The sequence below is a fragment of the Bos taurus genome, chromosome 10 (genome assembly GCF_002263795.3).
Source record: "Bos taurus isolate L1 Dominette 01449 registration number 42190680 breed Hereford chromosome 10, ARS-UCD2.0, whole genome shotgun sequence".
Lineage (NCBI taxonomy): Eukaryota > Metazoa > Chordata > Mammalia > Artiodactyla > Bovidae > Bos > Bos taurus.
Genome location: NC_037337.1, coordinates 38,733,899 through 38,739,372, shown reverse-complemented (window position 1 = coordinate 38,739,372; position 5,474 = coordinate 38,733,899). Strand labels below are relative to the sequence as shown.

General features: G+C 38.1%; 1 pseudogene; it reads left to right on the top strand.

Annotated features, from left to right (window-relative positions):
• The first annotated feature begins 861 nt into the window (after positions 1 to 861).
• Positions 862 to 1,234, top strand: LOC788667 (multiple coagulation factor deficiency protein 2 homolog; annotated as a pseudogene).
• Positions 1,235 to 5,474: the final 4,240 nt, after the last annotated feature.

Here is a 5,474-nt window from a genome sequence, read left to right as displayed (position 1 = left end):
CTCAGATATGCAGATGACACCACACTTATGGCAGAAAGCAAAGAACTAAAGAGCCTTTTGATGAAAGTGAAAGAGGAGAGTGAAAAAGCTGGCTTAAAGCTCAACATTCAGAAAACTAAGATCATGGCATTTGGTCCCATCACTTCATGGCAAATAGATGGGGAAACAGTGACAGACTTTATTTTGGAGGGCTTCAAAATCACTGCCGATGGTGACTGCAGCCATGAAATTAAAAGACACTTGCTCCTTGGAAAAAAGTTATGACCAGCTTGGATAGCATATTGAAAAGCAGAGACATTGCTTTGCCAACAAAGATCCATCTCTCAAGACTATGGTTTTTACATGTGAGAGTTGGACTATAATGAAAGCTGAGCGCTGAAGAATTGATGCTTTTGAACTGTGGTATTGGAGAAGACTCTTGAGAGTCCCTTGGACTGCAAGAAGATCCAACTAATCCATCCTAAAGGAAATCAGTCCTGAATATTCATTGGAAGGACTGATGTTGAAGCTGTAACTCCAATACTTTGGCCACCTGATGTGAAGAGCTGACTCATTTGAAAAGACCCTGATGCTGGGAAAGATTAAAGGTGGGAGGGAAGGGGGACGACAGAGGATGAGATGGTTGGATGACATCACCGACTCAATGGACATGAGTTTGAGTAAACTCCAGGAGTTGGTGATGGACAGGGATGCCTGGCCTGCTGCAGTCCACGGGGTCACAAAGAGTTGGACACTGAGTGACTGAACTGAACTGAACTGAAGATGTCAGAAATTCCCAAGAGTTCTGTGAATTTCAATTTCTTAGTCCTCAGTCTCAAATATTAACATCTGTCAAGAATTTGAGGAGGGCTTCACATCTGGGGAAAAACTGGTGGCAGCTGGTGGCAGCGAGGGCATATCATGGAGCATCTTGAAGGTGTCATCAACAAACCAGAAGCAGAGATGTCCCCACAAGAGCTGCAGCTCCATTATTTCAAAATGCATGATTATGATGGCAATAATCTGCTTGACGGCCTAGAACTCTCCACGGCCATCACTCATGTTCATAAGGAGGAGGTAAGTGAGCAGGCACCAATGAATGAAGATGAGCTGATCAACTTAATAGATGGTGTTTTGAGAGAGGATGACAAGAACAATGATGGATACATCGACTATGCCAGGGGAATTTGCAAAATCCCTGCAGTAGACCCGATGTGGCCATCTCCCAGTTAAATGCAAATCTGACCCATTATAATGTGATCAGACACTTTATGTAATGCAAAATAAGTCATTTCCAAAATACTGCTTTGGTATTTTGGTAAAAACCTGTAGCAACTTGTTACACTGGGGTGAGAAAGAGAAATCAAGAGAAATGAAAAAGCAGAGGAATGGGACCGACTATAGTCCCCAAGTACTGTTAAATATCTTATTGGACAAGAGCTTGATGAAAAAAAATCCTTTTAAGAATATTGGATGATTGGAGCTGAGCACTCAGGAACTTGGATGGAGAATGCTGCTAGGCTCTTGGTTTTAATTCATGCTACCTGAAAAGTAAGACAAGCTTTTGTTAACTGGACACACTTTTCAGTAACTGAAGGAATGGAATGAATGCCAAATGTTTCCCCTGGGGGTGTCCTGTCTCTTCAGAGGAACGTGGTCAGTATTCTGTAAAGTTCCCCTGGCCTAAATGATTACTTGTTCTGGTCAAGGGAGTATTTATTAGGCTATTCAAAGCCACAGATCAGAAGAATGTCAAATAGTTGAGCTAGCCAGAGTCTAAGATTCTGTGTCGCCTGGGACTTTGGGAACACCACACCACTGACCTAAGTCATTCACCTTTTTCAGTTCTTCAGTATCTTATACTACTACTGCCACATCCTTACACTATCTTTTATGTTTTCAACCAAGGAGAGACCTCAATTCTAAAAGTGTTCTCTACTTCTCATCATTAGCAAACATTTTAGCTTTCTAGGTATTTGTATTTAACTCGTTTCTAGGGTTTTGTTTTTGCAGTTTAGAAACTCTTAAGAATGTAAGGACTTTATCCCTTCTGCTTGATACAGCAGAGGTTAGCTACCAGCCAGTCCAGCTTAAGTGAAAAGTGAAAAGATTCTTCACCAAGCACAGTGATTAACCTGACACATATGAGATCTAGAAGGAATGTTGTTTAAATTACCTCTTCTACCTGAATACGTGAATTCTTTCAGAGCAGCAGAAAAAGAAGCCTAAAAACTCTTACCAGTGTGAATCTCAATTGTAATTCAAAATCAGAAGTGGCTGCAGATTATAAATTGGTTTATGGAATGTGATGGATATGCCGAGATAGGAAACCTGAAATGATGGTTGAATGGGTTAAAAAAAAAACTGCATAAAATTTGCTGTAAGATATATAGACTTATTTTCTGTACTAAAGTATTCTTATAAGAAAAATAAGTATTTGTAAAAATGGTTTCCTGTGTCAAATATTTGTGCAATCAGAGCTGAATTATAAACTATTCTTGTAATAACTGGTTATTTTGAAAGATTTATATAATGAATTCTGGATATATGACCAATAAAACTGATGAAAAAAAAAGAATTTGAAACACTAAGAAATATAAAACATAATCCTAATAAGTTTAAAGGAATAAAAATAACACAGAAAAGACCAAGAAAGCAAAACTGGAGATCCATTACAATCGCTAAGGTGTAAAGGGTTCTATAAATACAAGGGATAAGTTAGATATAGAAAGACGAGCACATGTAACAGCTTATTTGGAGAGCAGTGAGTCATCTGGTTTCTTTACCATGTGGAGGACAGAAAGGGACTAGGGTAGATGAGACTAAAATAGAAAAATGTTGAGGCTACATTTTGAAAGGCGTTGAACACTTAAAAGCCAAGCATACGTATTTGAAATTGGTTTGACAAATAGTTACTGAATGTTTCCTATTTTCTCCATGAAGTCTTCTCCAGTTATTTTCACACCTCCTTCTTTGAACATCTATAGAATTTAACATTTTTACCAACCAAGTTAGCAGCTGTGAGCCTGTAAGGATCTCAGGGACAGGTTTTAGTACTACTTGATTGTAATACCATTTGGGACCAAGAAATGCCTGCATCCTGTCATGCCAAACACTTTCTTCCCTGTGGGATTCCTGGGGAAGCCCTATGTACTAAAGAAAAGAGCAGACTAGAAATCAAAGTCCCATTGTATTTACAGCTCAGAAAGCCCTCATGCCTAATTGAATCTAACCTATATCAGGGGGTCTGGAGGAAAGTTCAGGGTCATCTAAAATGATAGAACATAAAGTGAGCAAAAATTTCAGAAGAGATCCTAGAGAAAAGAAAAAGAAGAGGAGATAGTTGAATTTTCCCCAAAGATATAGGTTCTGCCTAGGTGTACTAAATATTGGGATTAAAAATCTCAAGACAACATATAGAGTAGTCATGACTTAAAGGTGTAAAGTTCTGCTCACTAGTAAGCCTTAAAGCAAGTGAAAATTCTGGACTCTGACCAATTTTGACTCTTTTTTGTGAATGTCAGAAAGCATCTAATAAAAGAGAACTTATGTGGGTATATAAATTAGCTATTACCTTAAAATATAATTTAGAGAAACACTATTGACATGTGGGGGCAAGACTATTCTTCATAGTAGGTTCTGTCCTATGCATTGTTGGATATATATTATCATCTTGGGCGTCTACCCACTAATTGCCAGGATTACCCTTCAAGTTACGATCACCCAAAATAGTCCCAGACATAGCTAAGTGTCCCTAGAGGGGCAAAATCATACCTGGTTCAGAAGTATTACCTTAAAACAGCCATTATTTATTTTCAGTTGGCAGGGTACTTCAGCTTCATCCTGCAGGTTATCTATTTTCTACAGGCTACACTCAGGCCTGCACTAAGTATGTTCATACTGGTGTCCACGCCGAAAGAACAAGAGCTATCTAAGGAGAACTCTTCACATGACAGTGGGAAGGACACTTGCCAGCAGTAGAACTTCTATTCACATAGCAAAGTGCATGGATATAAGGAGAGGTGAAGAACTTGGGGAGATAATTCACTCTATTGCAGTGTATCTGCTGAGAAAAGAAGTCTCTTGTCCACAGATGCCATATCTTATAATTCTCTTGTTCTTTATGACATCAGGTAAGTTAGCTGTTCTCAGGTGGCACAAGTGGTAAAGAACCCACCTGTTAATGAAGGAGATGCACAAGATGTGGGTTCAATCCCTGGGTCAGGAAGATTCCCTGGAGGAGGAAATGGCAACCCACACAAGTATTCTTGCCTGGAAAATTTCATGGACAGAGGAGCCTGGTGGGCCATAGTCCATGGGGTTGCAAAGAGTCAGACACAAACACAACTGAAGTGACTGAGCACACACATGTTAGTTACAAGTGTCTAAACAAAATAGCTGCATGTATGTCTGCTTTCTCCTTCAGTCTATGTCTCCAAGGCAATGTCTCATCAGATATGAAATGCTTCAAAAGGAAAACCTTTTAAGGATTTTGCTTAGATCACCACAGGGCCTAGAAGACTTGAAATAACAAAATAAGAAAGGAGTTCGCACATAGTAAGAACAAACTATTCTCTTCTGCTTTAGAATTTTCACCATGTGAGAAAAGTTTGCAGGTTTTACACCAGAGCTCTCAATATCATTTATATTTGTCTGGATATAATACCACTCAACTCAGAGCAAACTGCGCTTAAGTTCTCTTCCTATGCAGTGGATTCAGTTATCCTACACACATTCTCCTGCGGTCTTCAAGATGCCTAAGCTAAAGAACTTACCCAGGTTTTATTCAAAATGGATATCTGGATTAGTGGAACCACACATGACCATTTGGTAAACCACCTTGTGGTGATTCCAATCTGGATAATTTACACATTTCAGCTATTCAAGATCATTCTGGAGGCATCAGGAAAAATTTCACATAAAATGTGAATCCAGTATGATGTAAAACACATTTCTCCAGTTAAAAACCAAAAGAAACAAAGTGATAATACCTTATTCTATTTAAATATGCTTTTCTAACTGAGTTTTTCAATTAGTGAAGAATATATTATGAGAAACAAAGTGATAATACCTTATTCTATTTAAATATGCTTTTCTAACTTTGAGTTTTTCAATTAGTGAAGTATATATTATAATACAAGGGACACTATTAACTGTTACTGAGCTGTCCCTAACCTTAACAAGAATTCCAAGTAAGTGCTATAGCTAAAGATAATATCCAAGGATCTCCATCTTCTCACCATATTTTCCAGTGTTTTTATAAAATATAGACTCTGGAGAAAATGTTACCTAAGATTGAAGTAGATTCTGTATTATGATCTTTATGACTTCATGCTTCCTTTGTTATGGTATTATAAAAGAAAGAGTGAAATAAAAGATGACAAAAACATCCATTGAATTTCCCTCTCACCCAACCTCTCATCTGGAATTTCTGAGTCTCTCAACCTTTTTCTAAAACTATTAATATTATTGCTGTGTTGACCTTTGCTGCTGTT